The sequence below is a fragment of the Equus przewalskii genome, chromosome 20, assembly GCF_037783145.1.
Source record: "Equus przewalskii isolate Varuska chromosome 20, EquPr2, whole genome shotgun sequence".
Classification (NCBI taxonomy): domain Eukaryota; kingdom Metazoa; phylum Chordata; class Mammalia; order Perissodactyla; family Equidae; genus Equus; species Equus przewalskii.
The window spans coordinates 51,819,183-51,843,805 of record NC_091850.1 but is presented as its reverse complement, the minus strand read 5'-3'; the positions used below and the strand labels follow the sequence as shown (position 1 = coordinate 51,843,805).

Sequence of the window (24,623 nt, the reverse complement as noted above, 5' to 3'; positions counted from 1 at the left end):
GTTGAAATTCCTTGTCCTTCATCATTCACAGTCACCTTGAACAGTCTTTACCCGCTAGATGGTGCACACCCTTGGGGTAAGGACATGCAAGCTGTACTTTTCTTTTGATTTCCAGCTTCTGGCATAGGACCAGGCACATAATCAGGCTCTATGTGGCAGGTTTGCTGACTTGCCCATATAAACTCACGATATGAGCAGGCTTGACAGAGCTATGCCTCCTCTTGAGCTGTGAACCCATCCTTACTTGTATAAAAGCTGTAGAAAAGAGACTTTCCTGATTGCTCAGAGAGATAATAGTGTTAGAAATTATCCATTTCCAATTTACAGTAGGCACTAAAAGTGACCTCAGCCAGGAGTGAGTTTTATAAATAGAACAGCAAAGGTGACCTGGCTCTCCAGGCACAGAGAGCAAAGACTCGGTGTCACTCAGGCCTGACTGTTATTTCTGTGTCTGATCCTATGTTTTCTACCCAAATCTTCCCTCTGAAGTTTATTTCCTGCTGGCAAGTGAACACAGTCTGATTGTCATTTAAACATGTGAGCTTAAAATAATTCCATCTGATCTGTTGGTGACAGCAGAGAAGGGAGGCAATCTCTTTTTCCTCCGTGTGAGTCCTGTGAAGCCAAGGTGAGCTTGTCTGGAAGTGATTTAAGGGGGTATGTCTACAGAGGAAATTGCCTGTCAGTAGGAGGAGAGGAAAAAAGGAGAATTTCCTGCAGGGATTCCCGTCCAGCTGTACAATTAGAACAGGGTTCTCAGACCTCAGCTCTGTGGTAGGTCACTCTCTCTAGCATGGCTGACAAGCTGACTCCTCCTTCGAACGAGGGTGACTCATAGAGAGCAAAGCTCTCTTACTACCTCTAGGGGTTGGATCTGAGCGGGAGAGCTCCTGTCCTGAGCTTGACCCCAAAAGAAACAATTAAAAATATCCCAAACAGCCACAAAGCAACCGTCAATGTTTTTTTTTTTTTCCCCAGAGAGCAACAATATACCCTTGCAAAGAAACAGTGTGACTAACTCACTCTCCTTCGGCACTGTGGAGTTGGGAGTAAAATGGAGAAATGCGGCAATGGATCATGTTTGGCTGCAGGTAGGAACATTTTTCTCTCTGGCCATGAAACTTTCAAGGATTCAGACTAGGGCCACTCATGCTATTCCAGAGTGGACAAGAATAAAGAGTTTCAGAAGTGCACTAAAATCAGAGCAATGGACCACTATGACCTGCCCTTTGCTTGTCATCCTGTCTTCATTCCCGGTGTTCAACAAGACAGGGCGAGGTCGGGGTGGATCTCAAGGTGTCACTGCAGGCTGGGCACAGCCACTGAGATGCATGTGGCTGGGGGTCCTCAGGGTAATCACCTTCATGGGAACAGCTCTGACTGGGGTAGGTGTGCAGGGCTGTACAGGACCCCAGGGAAGAGAGCATGGGCCAGGAAGAGTGAAAGGGTCCCAAGCCAGAGTGAGTTTACAGGCAGAATGCAGGTGCTGGGAGAAAACCCGAATGCCAAGCAGGATGCTGGGGCCAGGCCAGTCCTGCAGACTTGACTGACAGTTCAGAGGTGCATTGGTTCATCTGATGAGAAAATTCTGCTTCGTAGTAAAAAGTTAGTACTGGACAAACCAGGCTAGGTCTTCCACACTATGAAGCTTACATTCTAGAACGTGTGACAAATACAGCCACCAGGTAGCAGTTGCAGATGCTGACTGGTGAAGGGGTGGTGAAGAGAATAATGGGTGGGTGAGGCAGAGTGCCTCCAGGGGAGTTACTTCAGCCAGGGTGGTGAGGGAGCCTCTGTGAAGAGGAGCCAGGGAGCTGCTGCTGGAGAGCGAGGACAGAACACGTAGGAACGGAGAAAAGCGGAGGCAAAGCTGGGAGGCGGGAAAGGCTGTGGCAGTTCCAAGGGGCAGTGAGGATGCCTGTGTGCCTGGATGTCGAAAGTCAGCTATGACAGAGATGACACAACACATGCCTTAGGACAGCACTGCTAATTCATGTGGGGCTCCTGCTACCCTCCGACCTGTTGGGGCTGACGAGGACTAGGCAGGGTTGGGCTTGTGCACCAAGAGCCTTGATGGCTGGGGCGGCAGGAGCAGGTCACCCTCTCACCTACCCTGCTAGTCTACTCCATCCCCCAGATCATGGTCATGCCACCATGTCAGAGCTTCAGCAAAGACAATGGGGGGGGGGGGGGGTGGATTTAGATTCTTTTTCCTCTCAATTACATTTTTTAAATCATAAATAAAATAAACTTTTGCATCTAAATAATTTGCATTTCCTTCCAAACTCTACAATGAGCATTTGTTTATTTATAATGATAACAAGAGAAATATAAAAATACAGCTATTTACTTAAATCAGCCAAGGAAACTAGGTTATTAACTATTGGCCCAAAAAGGAATCATTTGATTTTAAAAAAAAAGCTAAACTTGCAAAAAGATGCCCGAGATAAAGTGAAAAGGAGGTTTTTAAAAATAAAGATACTGGAGGTTTGCTGTAAAGATGAACATGTAACTTAAGAGAGAGAATTGAAATTGCATTATAGAATCTCTCCCTTTGTACCTAAAGGGCAAACGCTTAGTTGAAACCAGAAGCCCCATCCCGGAGAACCTGTAGCACCCAACACAGAGATTAGATATAACCCAATTCCACAAACACCCTGAACTTGAAACCAAAGAAAGAAAAGTGATTTTGAGTAAAGTACAGCCCAGTTCACTCCTAACTCTGTTCCATTCGCCAGAAACCATAGTGGTGATTTAGGAAATTGTGTGAATTTTTTTGTCTATCTCCCCTAAATCAGTAGAGACTCAAACTGAGAGGCATCCTTATCTTTCTCAACCAAGGGGTGTTGAAAGAGCTGATGAGGAGAAATTAGAAAGGAGGTGGTAAGCTAGCAAGGCAAGTCAAAGGGACCTTTTGGAGGACTCCATGGTTCACTGTATAGAGTCCAGGTCTGAGGCTTTGGGGTATCTCCCCAGCCCCAACTAGGTACAGGACACTTAACACAAGGAGCAGCATGAGAGAAGCGACACCACCAATTTAACCATGTGTCTTCCCCTATGCCATGCCCTTATGTCACTGAAGATCAAGTGGCACTCCTAATGCCTCAAACTGAAGCTCAGATGGAAAAGCATATCTGTCCTGGATGTGACAGGAAGTAGGTCAAATCACTGGCACTCCATCAGAGCAAAGAGAATGTGCCGGCACAGCCATTCAATCCTGAGCAAGATAAAAGAGAATTCTACAGGAAGTCTACAATCACACCTCATCACAAAACATGCAAGAAAGGATTGCACTATGTAAGTGACAGACCAAGAAGTTAATACGAAAACAAAATTCAAGGAGCACTAGAGAATTTGTCACAACTGTGTCATGCTGTGTGACAAGTTAATGAGACATGCATTCAAAGAAAAAATAGCTCAAGGACATTATGAATAAACAAGAGAATAAGATGAAAAGGGAGATGCTCAAGGAAAGACGTTTGAAGAACAAAATATTCTTATTGAATTAATAAATAAACAGAAACAGTGAGGAAGAGAATGGAACCCAAACTAAAGTCAAATCATTCACCAAGAAGATTTGAGATGATCAAAGATGATCAAAGTGCAGATAATTAAAACAAATATTTTATTATAATTAGAGAAGCTAGTAGACATGGAAAACAGATGAAAATGATCTAATATAATTGCTGGCCTTGAGGATGAAATCACAGTAAACTTCAAAGCTACCTGAAAAATCCATGAATTGGTAAAAGAACTGAATCTACAGGTTGAAAAATCACACTGGGTTCACAAAAATTGATAGGCAATCTTCAACACCAAGACAATTATGAGGAGAATTTCAAGGACAAAGGACAAGAGAACAAGTCAGCCTTAAGGGGATGTTGAGGTGGGCCCTGACTACTGCAGTGCAAGACTCGATATCTGGAAAGGGCCCAGGAAATAAAACAAGGAGACAATATTAGTGTCTGCCAAGTCACCATCAAAGAATAAAGACATTTAAGCATGAAAGAGCTTAGGATATTTAATCCCTACAATCCTTCTTGAGAAAAAAACTAAACAATGAAATCTACCCAGTTAATGCAGGAGTAAAGTAAGTAACTCAGGTGCAGAGAGGCCTTAGACAAAAAAAAAAATCCATATAACTGAGCAAAATTGACTTACAGGGTCAGGGCTTGGTGAGGTGTATTTTCATTTCCAAAATTTAAAAACCTTATAATATGAAAATTTCTAGCAGAGCAATGTTGGAAGGACAGTTGACCAGGTGGAGACTACGACTTTGTATTAGTTCAGGTCATTCTTTCTCTGTTGAAAGATCGTTGTTCCTACCTCCATCTGTAGTTTTATGCTCACTTCGTGAGACCAGCTCCTACATCTGGCCCTCATAACCTTAGCCGATCTGTGGCTCCAGCTTGTCAGTTTTTCTCTTCTCTGATGGCTCTCTCACCCCCAAACCATTCCTCTAAGCCTTCCATGTATCTTCCTTCACATTTTTGTTTGTTTGTTTGTTTCTTATGCTTTTTGGTGAGGAAGATTGGCCCTGAGCTAATGTCTGTCACCAATCTTCCTTTTTTTTTTTGCCTCCCCAAAGCTCAAGTCCATAGTTGTATATCCTAGTTGTAAGTCCTTCTAGTTCTTCTGTGTGGGATACCACCACAGCATGGCTTGATGAGCAGTGTGTAGGTCCATGCCCAGGATCCAAACCAACAAAGCCTGGGCCGCCAAAGCAGAACACACAAACTTAACCACCACGGCACTGGGCTGGCCCCATTCCCTCGTATTTTTGAAAGAGAGAAAACATCTTGGGGGTACAATTGCTGTTGTAATACCATTTAGAAGCCATCCTTTCTACAAATTTCAGTGATCTACCTCTTGAAAAGAGGATTTAGTAATTCTAAGAGGATTGCAATATGCAAATTAAAGTCAGTTTAAAACTTCCAAATCCTTATTTCTAAGCTCTCATCAGTTATTAATTGTTCCAATTCCGTACTCAAACTAATAACAACCTTGGTGAAGGGCAAAGTTTACAGATCTCTTCTCTTCAGAGAGTGGCTGCTTTAGAACTTTCTACCGACCTATTAATGGTACCTGCTGCAGCCCCTATACTGAAATTTAGTTATGACATTTCTCGGAATTATAGCTCATTTATTTTAATAGAGTGCATAGTAACACTCTGATGGTTAGGATATGCTCAGGGAGGGTACTAGGAGGTGGGTTTTCTCTGTAACACTCAGTAGGAGTCCTAGTAACTAAATAGTAATATATGAATAACTCAGAAAACCCCAAATGTTTAACTTGTCGGTAATTTTTTAACCACATTTAGTGTGAGTTAAAAATATTTCCACACCACATTGTGGGTTTGTTCATTCATTAAATGAGCATTTATCGAGAATTTGCTGTATGTTAGACATTGGAGATAGGAATATTTGTGAGGAATTGCCCTTGTCCTAAGAAGCCTAGACTCTAGTATGAAGACAGATCAGTTGACCACACCATAAAGTCGAAGACCTCAAGCAGGCTCATCTTTAGATTACAATGGCCAGTCTCCCTAGTTCAAACGCAGGTTCACATTTACCGTCTGTGTGACCTCAGAATGCCCATGTCACTTCTCTGTGCCACAGATTTCTTTTTTTTTCCTTGAAGATTGGCATCTGAGCTAACATCTGTTGCCAATCTTCTTTTTCTCTTCTTCTTCTTCTTCTCCCCAAAGGACATAGTTGTATATTCTAGTTGTAGGTCCTTCTGGTTCTGTTATGTGGGACGCCACTTCAACATGGCTTGATGGGCAGTGCCATGTCCTTGTCCAGCATCTGAACTGGTAAAACCCTGGTCAGCCAAAGCGGAGCACGGGAGCTTAACCAATCGGCCACGGGGCCGGCCCCACCACAGACTTCTTTAAATCAGGACAACAATATTACCAACCTCACACGGTTGTTGAGAGCCTTAAATGAAATGATATGTGCATAAGACCTAATATGGTGCCTGGCACATAGCACATAGCAAGAGCTGTTTATTTTTATTTACATAAAATAAATAAAATATTTGTAAATAAATAAAACATTTTTATTTTTAAATAAAGATATATAGTATATGTAAAATAAATGACATATTTTTATTTTTAAATAAAAATAAATAGCATATGTTTTGCATTTTAGAATTATTTCAGGACCAGGAAAAATATTTCAGATCATTTAGTCCTACTCCTTTAATTTCCAATGGAAGCAACCGGAGTTCAGAGAAAGTGAACAATTTGCTCACAATTTGTTGATTTATTTTCTTAGCAAATACTTCGTAATCAGCTACTCTGTCTCAGAAATGGCATCAGTTGTTGGAGACAGAGTCGGGGAGGAAAAGGAATTGTACAGCCACTGCCTCCCTAGGTTATAGTCTTGGTATAAGCCTATTTCCTGAGAGTATTTAAAACTACCCTGCTACCGCTATAGCTGTACCCATGGAGAAGATTAGGATTACTATGGATTTGCCTAAGCCCTTACAGTTGTCCTGGGTGTTTCGCAAACATTATGTCACTGAATCTTCATATTTATTCTGTGAAGTGGCATGGTTCCTTGTAGATGACTGTATAGCAAATACCCCCAAACTTAGCGGCTTAAAAGAGTACACGTTTGTTATCTCAGAGTTTCTGTGGATCAGGAATTTGGAAGTGGTATAACTGGGTGGTTCTGGCTCAGAGCCTCTTAGGAAATTGCAGTCAAAATGTGGGCTTGGGCTGCAATCGTCTGAAGATTTGACTTAGACTGAGGGGCCACTCGTAAGGGGTTTACTCCCACGGCTGTTGATGGGAAGCCTCAGTTCCTCATCATAGGATCCCTCCATGGAGAGACCCTACTACTCAAGTGTCCTCACAACATAGCAGCTGACTTTCTCCAGGGCGAGCCATTTAAGAGAGAGAGCAAAGAAAACTGCCTTTCACGACTCTGAATTCATACGCCACCATGTATGCCACATTCTATTTGTTAATAGTCACTAAGTCCAGCCCACATTCTACTGATGGAGAAATAGGCTCCACCTTCAGAATGGAGAAGTATTGAAGACTTTCTAGACGTATTTTAAAACAAACACCATGTACTATCTCCAATAAACAGTTTAGGTACCAGAAGCTCAGAAAATTTGTTCCATTTGACTGAAGTCATTGTAGCATCAGAGCTTCTTGCTTCTGGCCTCTTATCTTTGTTCCTTCCCCTCTGACATGCTGAACATCCTCATTAGAGGCACCTCACCTATCCGCCCATTCCAGAGAATCTGGTGTTTATCCTCTCAATTGCTCCTAAGAAAGATTCTTCTGAACACAGTTTCTCCTTCAACACTGCTGTACCTTTAAAGAAGTTTCTACTCTAAGGCAAGCATAAAAACAGTTTGTCCAAAATTTGCCATTTAAATTTTTTTCAACTGTCTATTTTAGACTTTTCCGCAGGAATAAAAGCTTTTTCCATCTCCACTCTTCTTTGACCCTTCCAGCTCGGCTTTAGGGAGATTACAATGTCAATGAATCATTCTTATTCCCAGAGATATCTGAGTTTCTTTTTTGAAGAGGTTTAGTACACTTTTTGTTTTATCCATGCAGGGTGAAGACTCCTAACAGGATCTGATATATTTTCTATTCCAGAGAGAAAGCAGAATTAGGATGCAAAAAAAGAAGAATTAGGATGTTCAGCTATGATCTGGACATCTCTTACTCTGGGGAGATCTTAAATGACACGAAAATAATGCAACAAAAAAATTCCAGATCTTAGGCTGGAGAATCTCTTCAAAGGTCCTGTGTTTCTTCCCATCAGCCCTGAATGATGTCATTTCCTTTTGACAGAAGGAAGAGCTGGGGCAGGGGCTTCAAGGGGCTCTCCAGACTGTCCTTGCCTCCAGCCTGCCTCCTCATCTCCTATGATTCCTCTACTTTTTCTCATTCCCTGTCTTCAGTATGTGAAGTGAGAGGCATGTAATCTGTACTATTTCCTCGCTTTATATAACCTGATTTTAAAGTCTCAATATATAGGTGATCTCTGGCTACCAATCTTGTCTAAATCTATGTCTATTTTGTAATTCTCTGTGGTTTATCTGAGACTCTAATTCCCATCCTCCATTCTATTAGCTTTGTTTTTGTGAGTCTGTAAATACGTAGAGTGTATTTATCGTTCCAAGGATACTTTTTTTCAGCAGCAGCAGATTCTTGTCACTTATCTCCTCATTCCTCAACTTTGGTGACACAGCAAATGTGAGAGAACTTGGGAAATAATATGAGGCATTTCAAAGAGTCTGAATTTAACTCAGATGGTTCTGTAGATACCGTTTAAGGTCCTTTAGTCTCTGAATTCTTCTTTCTTTACTTCTAAATAATTTAGAGTAAATTTCCTGACACTTCTTCTTTCTGCACACTTATAGAACAATAAGCATTCTGTTCCAAAAGAGGTAGCAATATAAGATGGCCTTATTTAGAAAAGAGGAATATATATATAACAGATCCACTATGATTAATCTGTATTTCACGAGTACAAATGTTTGCGACGTATGTGTGTGTGTGTGTTTTAGAATATATTAGCAGGCCATATGCTTAACCTGCACGGCAATTCCTTTTCTTTTTTACATCAGGAAGAGGTGATGTCTGGGTTTGATTCTATTTTTCTCAGAATGTAATGGGGGCATTAGCCAGACAAGAGAAATTGGTTTTAATGAAGAAGTGGTTAAAATCATGGTATTTTTTTTCTTGTTGGTTTCTTGGTTTTGCGGAAAACTTGAATTCGTCAGCCTCCTGAGTGTGCTTGATTTCATTGTCACATTTCCACACACCCAACAAAAACACGCCACATGTGTTTTTGATTTTATTTTGGAATTAGCAATTTACCCAATTTAAAGCCAAAATGTCAGGCAGCAGGCTTCCAGCAGTTTGCTCAATCATTTCTGAAGCGGTTTCCTGGGAAGCAACCTCTTCTCTGCTTGATCCTGAACACCCTGGTTGCCAGATCCCTCCTCCTACGCCCTTTTCGCAGTATCCTCTCCCCTCAGCTAACTCAGATGGCTCCTTTGACCAATCCAATCCAATCTAACCTCCCCTGGCTGGTCCTCACCTCAGCATTGAGGCTCGTCTTAAGCCACCAGCTTCCTGCTACCTTTTCATCCCAGATTCGTCCTCAAACCCAGCCTGACTCTCCCTGCCCTCCTTTGCCACCAGGCACACCACTTGTTCTGACTTTCATGCCTCAGTTCACATGTTTCTCCCTCAACTCCAGGAAAGATATTCTTTCCCTACACGGCCTTCTGCATGTATGTTCCTTTCAAGGCTCACCATGACTTACCCTTTTCCAGAAAGCTTTCCTAGACAAGTACTTATTCAATTAATATTTATTCTATCTATCTGTCTCTCTGTCTGTCTATCTGTCTCTCTGTCTGTCTATCTGTCTCTCTGTCTGTCTGTCCATCATCTGTCATCTATCCTTTTTGTCTAATACGAGTCATATTGTATTCTTGGGCCTCTTTCATCCTTGTAGCATCATCTATACATACACGTGTCCACATTTACACTTAAAAGCAAAATGACATTTTCTCAGGTAACTTAAACATAGTCTCAGTATTTTATAACCTCTGATCATAGATATGTCATATTTCCCTATTTAGTTTTTAAGTTCCTAAAAGAGTTCCATTTTTCTTTCTCCCCGTGCCTAGCACAATGCCAAGCACAGTAGTATATTTTTAATACATAATTTTAACACATTTTTCATATATAACATATTTTAGTATAGAACAATTATTTAATACATAATATATAGTATATATTTATTTAATATATAATTTAATATGTAATATGTACTTAATACATTATACAATATATTTTAACATATATATATTTTTATATATATTTTTAAGATTGGCTTCAAGCTAACATCTGTTGCCAATCTTCTCTTTTCTAATTGTTTTCTTTCTCTCTCTCCCCAAAGCCCCAGTATGTAGTTGTATATCCTAGTTGTAGGTCATTCTAGTTCCTCTCTCTGTGGGACGCTACCACAACATGGCTTGATGTGCTGTACACATAGGTCTACACCCAGTATCTGAACTGGAGACCCCAGGTCACTGAAGTGGAGAGCACAAGCTTAATGACTTGGCCATGGGGCCTGCCCCTAACATATATTTTTAATACTTATATTTTGAATTGAATTTGTTTTTCCCATAGACCAAAAGCAGTGTTTCTCAACCTGTTATTTTCATTATAATCCCCCTATGGAAGCTTTTCAGACTTGTTTTCTCTAATCGTCCATATTAGGAAGCTTTAATACCACGGGTAGACTTTACCTGTGTTTGTGTGTTCTATGCATGTCAGTGCTCTCTATATAATAAGAGTAAGGCTTTTTGCTCCCCCCCAAAAAGCTTTTCTTCTCCTTGGGGTGATATCTTCCCTATTGTGAATGCATGCTCTAGAAAACAGTTTTCATATCAACTAAGACCTAAAGTTATTATAACTGATAATATATATTTCACAATTGTAACAAGGGAATCTTCTCAAGTCTGTAAGATATATTAGTATTTCATAGTTTCTCTTCAAAATCTTCTCCTTCGTTTCCAAGTATTTGAGAAATTCGATCAATAACATCCAGGCTAATTTTTCCTCCCTTTCAACAGCGATAATGAACTACATTGATCCAGGCAATGTCTAATTTTAAAAAGTGGTTCACTACAAATGCAGCCTCCACAAGTCTAATGCTACCTTTTTTCTTCTGAAAGGTGAGAATGAGTTCCCTCCAAAGCACGTCCCACTGCTGGTTCATAACTCTTGAGCATAATCTTTGACCTGCATGACTGTTGGTCTCTTCTCTAAAAGCATTTTAACTGTAGAACTGTAAAATCAGACTATTACACTCAAAACAATAGACTCTTGTTTCTCTTTTTGCCAGGGAAGATGAAAACTCCTTACAGCCATTTTCCAACTAACTACGTAATGTCTACCAGTTTTGTATCACAAGTCCAGTTGATTTACTGCACCAATCGAGTACCTACAGGCTCAGTAAACTGAATTTAGGAGGGAGAATGATTTTTCTTGCTGGGTTTTATACTTCCTAGAGGTTTCTACTGTGATTTGTAACTCACCCAAGCAAGGAAAACCCCTCATTGGGCAGTCTTCTTTAGACTACTCTATTCATGTGCTCGGCCTGAGCAGCAGAATCTTTACTGATTAGGGTTCACTTGTTTATGTATATCAACATCTATTAAATTTGACTTTCTACAACAGTCCATAAATGAGATACAATACTGCCTTGAAACTAACATCTAATTCCTCTTGCCAGTGAGTTGGTAAAAAAAAAATCTTAGTTAGGATTTGCTAAGGTAAATCCTACTGAATTTGTCTTTCAGCATCCAGATTCTACTGAACCTCTTCTTCGTGACCTAGGCCACTGTGGTCATTTGTTAGTTCAGGATACATGGTGTTTTAGCCAAGTTTCTTTAGAAAGAACCTGAAGCAAAGATTAAAGTGCTAACGTTTTATTTGAGGAATACAAAAGCAGGGAAGGTGTGCAGCCGTGTGCCGGGCTGCACCACCGATGGATACTGGTTTGTGTGCCACCACGGAAGGCTACTTCTTTTCAGCACCTGCAGGGCCAGTTGCATCTGCACTTACTCAGAGTTCAGATTTTAAATAGGAGTCACTATTGCATCCAGTCTAAGGAGACCTTGCTTTCTTCCAAAGTGCTCCCCAAACTTCCAGCCATCAGGATGCTTCTTTATGTGGTCTTGAAGTTTTCTTAATCTGAGACTTTTCTAGACTTTGAGCACTTTAGGGCCAGGGACTTTGTCTTATCCCCTATCCCCCACTGCACACTCTGGAGTGGGGTAGACACACCATGTAAGCTTGTTGAGTAAATGAGTGAATGGTTAAACGAACGGCATTCTTTGCTCTCTCTCTATTCTGTTCCCCTCGCCTGAGGATGCAACCCTATCATATTGTAGTAGCTAGCCTTACATCTCATTACTTTAAGCAGGAAGACTAAATACTCACCTAAACCTGTGCAAAATAGGACTCCTCATCAAGCAGAATTGTAGACATTACAATATTCATAGCAGTATTGAATAATTTCTCTGGATGCAACAGTCTGCTGCTTACTGTTAGGAATAATGATAGCTATTGCCTATTGTCTGCTTATTATAATCCAAGAATTGTGCTAAGTACTTCACACAGTTGATCCAAATTATTCCGCAAAGTGACCCTATGAGATAGGTATCCTTTGTTCATTTTTTACATGAGCAAACAGGCTATGATGTTAATGACCATGACTTGTTAAATAAGCTATATATCATATAGGCTATATATCACACAAATGTAGGATATGATTTGAACCCAGGCATGTCTGATTCAAAACTTGTGATGATAACTACTCCTTTGCAATATCTGACATGTAGCATAAAAGAAATTAGTATTATTTTACAGCAATAATTCTCAGCCTGGGGCAATTCTGCTCCCCCAGAGGACATTTGTCAATGTCTAGAGACATCTTTGGTTGTCATAACTGATGTGTGTAGTAACTGTTAGCATCTAGTACCCTAAGGCCATGGGTTCTGCTGAACACCCTACAACACCAGGATGGCCCCCACCATGAAGAATTATCTGGCTGCAAATGGCAACAGGGCAGATGTTGAGAAACCCCGATCAACAGGAGTCAACATCTTCCCTAATGATGGTGCAGGCAGACAATCCAAACCGAAGAATGTATGTAATTTAAAGATGATTTAGCCTTGTTTTAAAATTTATGTACAATTTCAAAGACTCCCAAAATGTCCGTTGTAAATTGTGTCTTGTATGTCCATTATTTTTGTGATAAAATCCACTTTTGTTGTTGTCTTTCTTGGGTCATCACTGATTTGCCTTCTTCTTTATAAAATTAGATTTATTATCGCTCTTTAAATTCAAATCTATATGCATCATTCTATATTTTTCAGTGCTCTTAGAGCATCTAACAATTATTTGTTGACCATGAGCTACATCATCAACACATTGGAAGGGTGGTGGCGACTCAGAAACTGGCGGAATAATAATGGATGCTGCAGACACTGGAGGCTTTCTTGAGAAGTTGACCCTGAGCAATGGGTACAGTTTGAATAATCAGAGAGCGCAGTATTCCAGCGAGGGAAATATTACCATGGAAGTCACCAAGGTAAGTGAGAAGATGGAAAGTCTGCAAGACATCAAAAGGGCAGTCCAAGATCAACAGGGGACGTTGTAATAAAACGTTAAATGAAGTTGAGGAATTCTTGAAAATCAGGCTCAAAAATTCCTGCTTGGCTCAATGAAAAATAGGATCCCTTGTGCTTCTTATCTTCCTGGCAGCAGGCCCCTGGGGAGCATCTGCTGTCTTGACTGTTGGAAGTCGCCACCTGGCCCTCTCACTTGAGATGCCTGGGGAGTGGATCTGCTTTCTCCAGACCCCAGGCATTGCTGCTCAGTCCCTCTGCCCAACAGCAGGAAGGTCTGTTTTATTTGAGGGCTTTTAACCGTTAATTACACAGGAGAAATAGACAGAAGTTATCCTTTAATGCTTACAGTAGCTAACATAGTTGTTTAGTCTTTATTCCTGGTCTGTAGTTCTAGAAAAACACTCCTGGAATGTAAAGTACACTTTCTGCAACCTTAGAGGGAGGTGTTAACTTTCCTTCCAATAACCTTGTCCCTTTTGATCACTCCTTTACCAAGGACCACGCTAAGCCATTCTGCAAGATAAAGTGCCCTTCCAAAAGGCAGGTCCAAAGATAGCAACCCCCATCCCACCTCCCACACCCACAATTCGTTTCTCCGTCACTTTGCGTCTCTGAGGCCCCATTACTGATGAGCCCTAGACAAAAGGAAGCCTGCTCCACAGAAATACTGACCCTAAGACAAGTGGACACCTCTGGGGCATTTCTTAACAAGGAAAGGAATAATGAATATTCATATTCAACTGACATTTCCTCACCACCTATTATAAACCAGACTTTGAGTTTAGCACGTGGACATGCATTAATCCATGCAATGCTCTCAACAGCCCAGTGAAGAAAGATAGTTCCTATTATTGTCATTATTAAAAAAAAATTATCTTACTCAAAAGAGTAGAAAATTTATGTCCATATGGACATTTATAGCAGCTTTATTCATAATTGCCAAAACTTGAAACCACCAAGGTGTCTTTCAGTAGGTGAATGGATAAGTGAGCTGTGGTACGGCCAGACAGTGGAATAATATTTAGCACTAAAAAGAAATGAGCTACCAATCTGTGAAAGACGTGTAAAATCGTTTTACTAAGTAAAAGAAGGCAATCAGAAAAGATTATATGCTGTATGATTCCAACTCGATGATATTCCGGAAAAGGAAAAACTATGGAGACAGGAAAAATAGCAGCAGTTTTCAGGGTCAAGGGGAGTGGGAGGGATGAATAGGAGGAGCGCAGAGGATTTTGGGGGGCAGTGAAAATACCCTGTATGATACTATGATGGTGGATACATGTCATTATACATTTGTCCAAACCCATAGAGTGCACAACGCCAAGAGTGAACTGTAACGTAAACTTTGGATTTTGGGTGATAATGACGTGTCAACGTAGGTTCATCGTTGTGACAAATGTGGGAGTTCTGAGTAATGGGGGAGGCTGTGCATATGTGGGGGCAGGGGATTAATAAGAAATCTCTGTACCTTCTGCTCAATTTTGCTGTGAACCTAAAACTGCTCTAAAAGATGAAGTCTATAAAAAATTGTCAAAGGATTGTTCATTGCGAACTAAATGGAAAAGTTTTGCCTTTAAAATGCATCTTAATTATTGTTCAGGTTTTGTTTAGAATCTCCATGCAATTCACAATAGTTCGCAATATAATGTATCTGAGGTGTTTTTTTTATCTTCGGTAATCTGAAAAGTATTTTACAATTCCACAGCATATGCTTGCAATATAATTTTCATAACATTTGTTGAACAGTTAATCTCCCTCCTGCCTGTGGTTTTTCATCTGCTAGTTTCCTTCTGTTTTAGAAATTTGGAGATTCACTTTGTGAGGAATCTCGCAAGTATTTTAAGAGACATTAAGCTCAAGACAATTTCCTTTGATTCAAACAATATGTTTAAAAAATCACTCTCATGTTTGTGATAATTTAATGAGTAAATTATCAACACCAGCATCCTTCCAACTGTGTACGACAAGTAAGGTTAATTGACAACGTGGAGTGTGAATTCCCAAACTGCACTAAAAAACATAATGAGCACGTGAAAACTTGGCCTTCATATGTCAAGACGTTTTCAAACAAGAGATGAGATAATTTGGTCCAAGAGACTGTCCATGTTAGCCATCAGCTATCCCTAAGCTTGGGTTCTTCTCTGTTCCTTCCAACTGCATCTTTCTGCCACTAAGTTCTGGTGGCCCAGTCAAGTCCCCAAGGAAAATGTTGTGAATGAGGGTGACTTCCCATGGAGGGGATGGAGCTCTCTTTGCTGGGAGATCTGTTTACCAGAGGACTGTCCGTATTTCTTCATTGCTCCTGCATCCATTCTCCCACTTGTCAAGTTGCTTCAGTGTTTTGAAAATGGTTTATTCCTTCTCTCCAAACTGTCATAGTTTCTTTCATTTTTCCATTTGCCTTTTTTTTTTTTTTTTTGGTGAGGAAGATTTGCCCTGAGCTAACATCTGTGCCAATCTTCCTCTATTTTTCGTGTGGGATGCCACCACAGCATGGCTTGATGAGTGGTGTGTAGGTCCGTACCCAGGATGCAAAACTGGGAAGCCTGGGCTACCTAAGGGCAGTGCACAAACTTAACCACTATGCCACTGGGCTGCCCAGCTCCCTCAATTTTTTTTTAGTTTGATTTATCAGCCTAACAGTTTCTTCACACTATGTCTAGATTTCAATTTTGTCCACTCTCAGAAGTGAACAAGGGGTTTTCTTGACTCTATTTATTTGGGTGGCCATCCTTTTCAGTGGTTTTGTCATTTTCTACCAACTTTCTGAGTATTTTTCTTATTCTCGTATCATTTCAGGTAAGACATTATCAAGAGGAGACATTTCTAGGAATCTTTCATTGGTAATCTTTTTCCCCTTTCATCCATGAACTAAGATAACAGAGAGACAGTCTCAATTTTGACAATGTAATTAGTTAAATATTTGGGCTTCACTTGTACTTTGCTAAAGCAGTAACCCTTCCAGGACCAGCTGGTCAAGATGAAGCTCCCTCCTGAGCCTTTTGTGTCTCCATAGTGTTTGTCCCCCACCGTCTGCTGTGAGATTTATGCAGCAGAGATTGCTGTGTATTTTGATGACTGCTGCATTTCTTCTTCATAGAACAGAACAGAGATTAGTGTACAGTAGTAGATAGTATATAATATCTAATAACATGTTATATGTTATAATATAATCTACACATATATTACATATATTATTGTATTATATATGTGAGATGTATTGCAATGTATGCATATGTAATATATATGCATATATTTATGCACATATATAATATATGCATTATCTTATAATAAACATATATTCCTAAACTAAAGTAAAACTGAATGTTTATTATAAAGAGAGTTTTGGAGGTCTGTGTGAGTCAGTGACATAGGAGGGCTCAATTATTGCAGGAAAGGTCAGACTTTTGAATGGATGCCTTTCCTCGGTGCTCCAGCAGCTGGGTTAACCCACCTTCAACCACCTCTTTGCAGATCCCAGTGTCCAGACTCAGGAGACTGTCCTCCTTTCCTATCCTGGGGACAGTGGGCTTGAGTTCCAGGACTAAGTGAAATTTAAATTTAATTTAAATTCTACCAGACCTCAGCTTTTACCTACGAAATGAGGGTTGGGAAAGATGATTTCTGACTTTTTCTTGTGAGTCTAAAGGTACATTTCCAGGGGCGGCATGGTGATGTAGTGGTTAAGTTTGCCTGCTCCAGTTTGGCAGCCTGGGGTTGGCAGGTTCAGATCCTGGGCAGGACCTAGTACTGCTTGTTAAGCCATGCTGTTGTGGCATCCCATATACGATAGAGGAAGATTGGCACAGATGGTAGCTCAGGGCAAATCTTCCTCACAAAAAAAATAAAAAAGAAAATAAAGGTGCATTTCCTTTGTCATTAAAATACATTTAACTATTAAGTCAAGGCCTTATAAAAGATTGGTCTACCTTCTGGAAGCAACGTAGGCTTACTTGGAATAGATCAGCAACAATAAAGCATATTTTAAGGCAGCGACGTATTTCTGAATCAAACAATTTTGAAATGTTTGAGTTACATAGATATTTTTTAAAGTACCTGACTTCTTTACAGGGTACCTAGCCTTCCGATTCCTGTGTTATTCACCCATCACCCCAGATATATGCCCATTCTTCCTTAGAAGGCCTAGAAGAACATGTGGAAGATGGAGTATGGAACAGTAGTTGTGAAATGAATTCACAAATGTTCTTTCCCCAAACCTTATAGTGTTAGTCATGTCAATGTTAGCTGCTAATGATGTTGTATTAAAATTAAAAACAAAATAAAATTCAATTAAAATAAAAATCGATCCAAGAATTGACAAGAAAATAACGAGAAGAAATTCTTGCTGTGTTGGGAAGTGGATGCTTTGTGACTCGAGAATCAGCTTCACTTGCTGCTTTGCCGCACTCCATCCACCCTAAGCTTTCACACTTGTTTGCTGGCCACCATGATCCATTCATTGATTAAATCAAAATTAATTGGGCTTCTGGATGTTTTTCTGTCTATAATACATTTCATTATTAACATTTCGTCATAAACTTCAAGACTGATTGGAGCCCTTCTCTCCCATGAACAATCCACTTTTTGACCACTAGGCTCTGCCTGTGATTTGGGCTGGTATAATTTGAATGAGTTCCCTCCATAGTACTCTTTGTGGTTTTTAACCTCCCCAGACTTTAAACCATGCTCTCTGCTCTTACATTGGCCCGTTACAGTGTTATTGGGTATTGCGGGCCCTCATTTGTTTCCTGTGTTCCCAGAGGAAGAATTCAACCACACGCATATTTAGAACATCAAGTCCATTGGAAAAACATCAAGGCCACTTGCATTCAATCCCTTCTGTTCTCTGTTTTCTTCTTTACATTTTAATTACGTGTGCTCTCTTAAGGATGTTTGTAACTTTTAAAAAGATTTTGTGACACATTATATGAAAGTAGTTTTGTAGATGTAGTGTTTTCCCTTTCCCAATCAGGAGCAAATGACTGCCGTGTAAATAGTAAGGCAGCATAATGCATTTTAAAAATATTCTCACCCCGCCCCCAACTCTGCCACAAAATATGTATATATCCATTTAGGAATAGTGAAGGCTGAAATGTGTTCTGTCTCTCTCTCTCTAAGTTTCTCTGTGTGTGTGAGTTTGTGAATACACATACACATGCACAAATGTTCACATTATATTAGGACTTTCAACACAAGAATGTAAAAAGGAACCAAAAAATATTTTATATTTCTGCCACCAAAATACAAGCATTGTGAACTTTCAGTTGTATTATTTCCTATGTTTATAACAAGCTTATTTTTCCATCATGTATATTCAAATTTGCACCCTGCTTTTCTTCATTTAACATTGCCATAGTTTTTTTGCAGTGTGACGGCACAGGTGCTGTTTTCAAGGCTGCAGTTTATTTTAGGAGTCGGGATCCAGAAGCCAGGCAGAAGAATCTCTCTATGGTAGAAAGCAAAAATGGGCACCTCTCATCAAGAGTGGAATCTATTACTTCACTCTTGAATCTGGGCTGATTTGTGACTTGCTTTGGCCAGTAAAATGTGGTTGAAAGGACCTTTTGTGAGTTCTGAGGCTGGGCCTCAAGAACCTTTGCACATTTCCACTTGCAGTTTTTGATTCTGCTGCAGGATGAAGACCACGTGCAGAGAAGTCCCAGCCACCCCTATCTTCCCAACTGAGGCACCAGATAGGACATCAAAAACATTGGAGAGAGTACAATCCAGAGGAAACTAGAAGAACCGCCAAGCTGAGAGCAGCCCAAATTGTCAACTTGTAGAATAAATAGTTTTTATTTTAAGCCAAAGGTTTGGAATGGTTTGTTATGCAACAAAATCTGATGCATCATCTATATAAGTGATTTAACTAGTCAGCTAATGAATGTTTATGATGTTTCTATGCTTTTGCTAATATTGAAAATAATTTAATGAACATCTTTGCACACAAGCATTGTGCATGCCTCTAACAGATCGTTTCCTCAATATAAATACCTAAAATGAGCACTGATGAGGGAAGTAGAATACAAATTTGAAGAATCTTGGTAAATGATGTTTAATTGTTTTCCAAAACAGTTGTATTAATTTACCTTCCCACAATCATGGTATGATATTGCCTATTTCTTCATACTTATTCCAACATGGGATATTTTATTAAGAATGAAACTAATTGATAAAATATACATACTCTTCTTTGTTTAAATTTGAAATGTTATTATTTGGGAAGGTTAACCACTTTCACACATGTGTGTATATGTTTTCCATTTACTGTGTAAAGCTTATTAACAGTTGAACGAAACCTTTATTTACACAGCTAAGGCTCAGATGTGGCACGGATTCCACTATTATGGCTTTGGAAAGGTGCATGGGCCCTTGACAAACTTGGACAGAGGCAACCTTCCTCAGGAGGACTGAGCAACTCAGAGCTGGGAGAGCCAGAATTTGTTTTGTTCAGTCGGACAGCTTTTCAGTCTTCATTTTCCACTTGTATTTCAGGCATCTAAATCACTATCTATGTTTAATTCTCTCACTCTCCCCCTCACTGTCCTTGCCATTTTCTCCATATTTGTCATCATCTCAGATCCTCTTCATTCTCTTCATCATACGCTCCTTTTTCTCATGTTCTTTCTCTTCCTCAGCCTCACCCCTGTTGTCATCAGAATCATTATCACTCTTCTATCATCATTTTCCTCTTTAGGAAATTGTACACACATAGCGTTTACTTTTGCTTTTGTTCAGGATGAGTCACCCCCTTTCATTTTTTTTTTTTTGATACCATCATTTGTGTAATGAGAAAGATGTACTTTCATTGAAGATTGAGCACTCCTGAAAATTTCTGCCTCCTCCATTAGCTGGTATGTCTAGGACACGCAATGCAGATACATAAGACAGGCGGAGATTTAACACGTTTGTTTCTCTGAACCAATAAGATGCATTATGGCAACGTGCTTTGCAGCCTCCTTGTGAGCTCCTGTAACAACAGAATAGTAGCACACAGGACCGTCCTTTCCTAGTCGTGCTTATTCGGCGCATATCCCTAGCTTGAGGTAACTTACACCACATTTAAAAACCCTTGCTTTCTAAGCTGTGCTAGAAGAACTGCATAGCAGTTATTCTAAGGAATGTCATCCTCTTCTTTTGCTCTTTCTAAATTCGTTGCTTCCAGATATTGCTCGAGGTTACCCTCTTTCATCCCTCATTTCCTCTTTCCATTGCATCAGAACTTTTCCTTCAGAATTTATCTTGGGTTTTTTCAACGTCGTTACACCAGTTTCTACTTTTGGTGTTCAGCAGTTAGAAATACCTCCTACTGCAAAGAACCCACTCAACAGTGGACTGAAGCCACTTGCCGTATACTTGGAAGAGATACATTTTCACAGGCAAAAAGCTTCTATGGATTTAATATAGATTTCTTGCCTTTTCCAGATGTTGGTACTTGATTTGTGCAGTCTGAAATCTTTTAGAAGTTTCCATTTGTGTTCCAAAAGATGAGCTTGATCTTCTCTGTAAACAAGGTCAGCTTGTTGGGCTCATTTGTTTTCAGGTTTCTCTTTTGTATTGACAATCGAGTCAATACAAGCAGGTTCATCTGTAGCTGTGAAAGATACTACAGTGTTCTTTTCTTTGCTTCATACCAGGTGCCAGAAAATGAAGTCACCAGCAAGGTACTGCTCCTCTAGGAGATAGAGACCTGTAATTCCATCAGCCAGATGACCTGATTTTCATTAGGAGATCTTATGGAAGTGAACTTGAATGATGAAACCCATATCACATGTCCTTTCAAACCCAAGACTTGGCTGTTGGATTAGTTTAAGCCTCACCTTCCTCTGGTCTAACATGTGGGGGCTGATCCCCCCCTATGTTTTCTGTTGCACTTTATTTTGCAAGTCTTTCTATAAAATCTCTTCTTTTTCAATGATTTTCCTTTTGTATTTGTCTTATAAACAACTATCATTGCAATAACAGGTTGCTACTATATATGTTTCTGAGTGTCTACTTAATTTTTTGGAAATAATTTTAGAAATTTTATAAAATATAATGCTAATTGTGTATCATATTTTTTGAACTCAACCAGAACAATGCTTTCAAAAATGTCATTGAGGTGATATCGCCCACCTGTTTACTTGAGTGGTTTCTCATTGTACTTAAAGAAGAAGAAAGGCAGAACATCAATGATCTAAACACCCATCTTAAAGAGCTGAAGAAAGAACTGCAAGATTAACAGAAAGATGTTAGAAGAAAAGGAATAGTAGAAAGAATCGAGATTAATAAGATAGAAAACAGCTATGTAGTAGGCATGGTCAGCAAAGAGAAAAGTTGCTTCTTTAAAAAGACTAATAAAATTGATAAATCCATAGCCAAACAAAGAAAGAAAAAAATAAGAGAAGAGAGAAGGCGTAGATCACTCATAGACCAGTACCAGAAATGAAAAAGAGCAGTTCACTACAGATCTATACATATTAAAAAAGATCACAGGCGAATATTATGAACAGTTCTGGTAAATTTAAAATTTGGACATAATAGACACATTCATAAAAGATACAGATTATCAAAGCTAACAAAGAAAGTTCCAAGCCCAAACAGCATTACCAGGAAATTCTATTTGACATTCGAGGAAGAGAGAATACTGATTTTACACAATCTTTTCCAGAAAATTGAAAAAGGAAATATTTATCCACTGCATGTACATGCAGTTTTTGAAGTTTTTTGTTTTGTGTGTATACACATAATTAAAAACAATCATATTTTTAAAACATGATTTTAGAAATTTTAAATATATACGAATGTTGGTCACGATGTATTTTTTTATGTATAAATATATATGTGATAATACATCATGATCAATTGGATTTTTTACAGGAATGCAAAGTTGTTTACCATTTAAGATCAATATTATAATTCACCACATGACTAGAATTGAGGAGGAAAATAGTAATATCATCTCAATAGATGCAGAAAATGTCCTATATAGCAGTCTGCATTTGTTTATGATTTTTAAAAAACTTCGCATACTAGTAATAGAAAGGAATTTCCTTAATCTTATAAAGGCATTTTCTGAAACCACTGTAGTAAACACCGGTTTACTTCAATGACAAATATCACTTAAATGGCAAAGTGTTGGAACATTTGTTTCTGAGACTGGGACCAAGCCAGGAGCTCATTCTTACCACTCATAGTCACCCTTGTGCTAGCGGTCCCGGCCTCTGCAGTGAAAAAAGAAAAAAAAAAAGATGTAGGCTATTTGGAAAGGAAGAAATAAAAGTAAATATTGGCAGATTATATAAATGTATACATAGAGTAAACATAACAAAACCTACAGTAAAATTACTGAAGTTAGCAAGTGTGTTTAACATATTTGCTGTTACATCAATAAATAAAAATAAATAAACAAAATAGTCTTTCCAAATGTGAGAAACAAACAGAACTTGAAATTAAAGATTTATATGTAAAATAGCATAACGTAGCAAATACTTAAGAATTCTAATAAAATATGCACAGTAATTCTATCCAGTAACCTGTGGAATACGTTTGAGAAGAAATTATGAAGTAAATAAAAGGAGAGAGATATAACACATTCATATAGTAGAATATTTAACATGAAAAGATATCAGTTCTCCGCATTATCATCTATCAATTCAATGAAGTAGAATAAAAATCCCAACAGCTGTTTTTAAATGGAACTTAACAAGCTTATTCTAAAATTTTTCTAGAAATGAAGAGAGGCAATAACAGCCAAGGCAATCTTGGGGAAGAACACAGCGGGGGAACTTGAACCTTCCACGCAACATCATGGACGGATCTCATCAGTGTGATGGTGGGCGAAGGAAGCCACGTGCAAGATACTATGCGGAATGGCTCCTTTTACAAGGCTATAAGACAGGGGAAGCCCAACTATAGTATTAAGGTGCCCACTAAGGTGGCAAAAGAATATGCACAGTATCAAAATAAAAAGCAAACAAAAAATACTATAAAATTCAGGAGAGTTTTATCCATTCATGAGGCTCCTGGGGTCCTAGAAATTTTTGTATTTCTGAACCTGGGGGGTGAGTACAAGGGTGCTTGCATCATTACTTAGTTGTCTATTATTTTTCTTAGTACCGTATTTTGCAATAAAGATTCCAAACAAATAGAAGACAAAAAGAAAATTAGCAATTTCTGGAAATTCACTAGGTTTCTGTATTGGTTTCCTAGGGCTGCTGTGACAAAGTACTACAAATTGGGGTGCTTAAAACAAGATAAATTTGTCGTCTCACAGTTTTGGAGGCCAGGAGTTCAAAATCAAGGTATGAGCAGGGCCATGCTCCCTCCAGAGCTCTCGGGAGGATGCTTCCTGCATCTTCCAGCTGTGGCAGCGGCAGGAGTCCTTTGGTTTGTGGCACCATCACTCCAGTCTCTGTCCCCATCTTCACATGGCTGTCTTCCCTCTGTGTCTGTGTCTTCACGTGGTCTTTCCTCTGTGTGTGTCTGTATCCCAATCTCCTCTTCTTATAAGGACACCTGCACATTTGATTAGGGCCCACTCTAATGACCTCATCTTAACTTGATTACATCTGCAAAGACCCTATTTTTTCCAAATAAGGTCACATTCACATGAGCTAAGGATTAGGACTTCCACATATCTTTCTGAGGGCACAAGTCAACCCATGACAGTCTTGATATATAGATGTAGGTTCTGTAATGAGACCAAGTCCCTGCCAATTGCTAGCAAAGTGTGTCTTTGAGCAAGTCACTTCAGTGTTCATCCTCTTTGTCTATAAAATGGGGGTTATATCTGCCTGTCTCAGATGGTTTTTTAGAAAATGTAATATTTATAAGAATCTAAGCTACTGAGAACAGTTCTGAGAACATAGTAAGTGTTACTTCAGTGCTTGCTATCCTTTTTATTTATACCATTGACATCATCATTATCTTTATGGTGCAGGCAGGCATTAGAGAAAACCTGAGGCCAGAAGATGGAACAGGTGGAGGGAGAGTCGGGGAAGACTCCACTTTGCATAGTATGGTAAGGCGAAATTTCCACCCTGGGCAGGAGTATGTGAAGATTATGCTGCATTTAGGGAAAAGCTTCTGTTCTCTCATATGGAACTGGACTGTATCAGCTTTCAGAATTTACATTTGCCTTTGGGATATGTGGGAGGTCTTTGGAGGAATCATGATTCAGTCAAATTTGATTCAGTTGAATGTCTATGTAGAATGGTGTTCCCTGCTGGACACTGGGGCATTTGGCACAAGACTAGACTGGTCATTCTCTGGTCCACCTTCTGCTGTCCCCCTGAAGCTTCAGACCCTTCCACTCCTTCCACCTACCTTCCCCTCTCCCCTCACTGGTAGCCCAACCTAAATTAAATTACCCAGATTGGGAGTACTTTAGTTTCCTGGGGCTGCCAAAACAAATGACCGCAAAATCGGTGGGTTAAAACAGCAGAAATTTATTCTAT

The 24,623-nt window shown here is 39.5% G+C and overlaps 1 long non-coding RNA gene across 1 annotated transcript; it reads left to right on the top strand.

The window, feature by feature from the left end:
• The first annotated feature begins 552 nt into the window (after positions 1-552).
• On the top strand, positions 553-23,309 carry LOC139077875 (uncharacterized). Its single transcript, XR_011530478.1, has 6 exons — positions 553-628; positions 979-1,091; positions 12,931-13,145; positions 18,820-20,699; positions 20,823-20,849; positions 22,896-23,309. It is a non-coding gene; the product is annotated as an uncharacterized lncRNA (long non-coding RNA).
• The last annotated feature ends 1,314 nt before the right edge of the window (positions 23,310-24,623 follow it).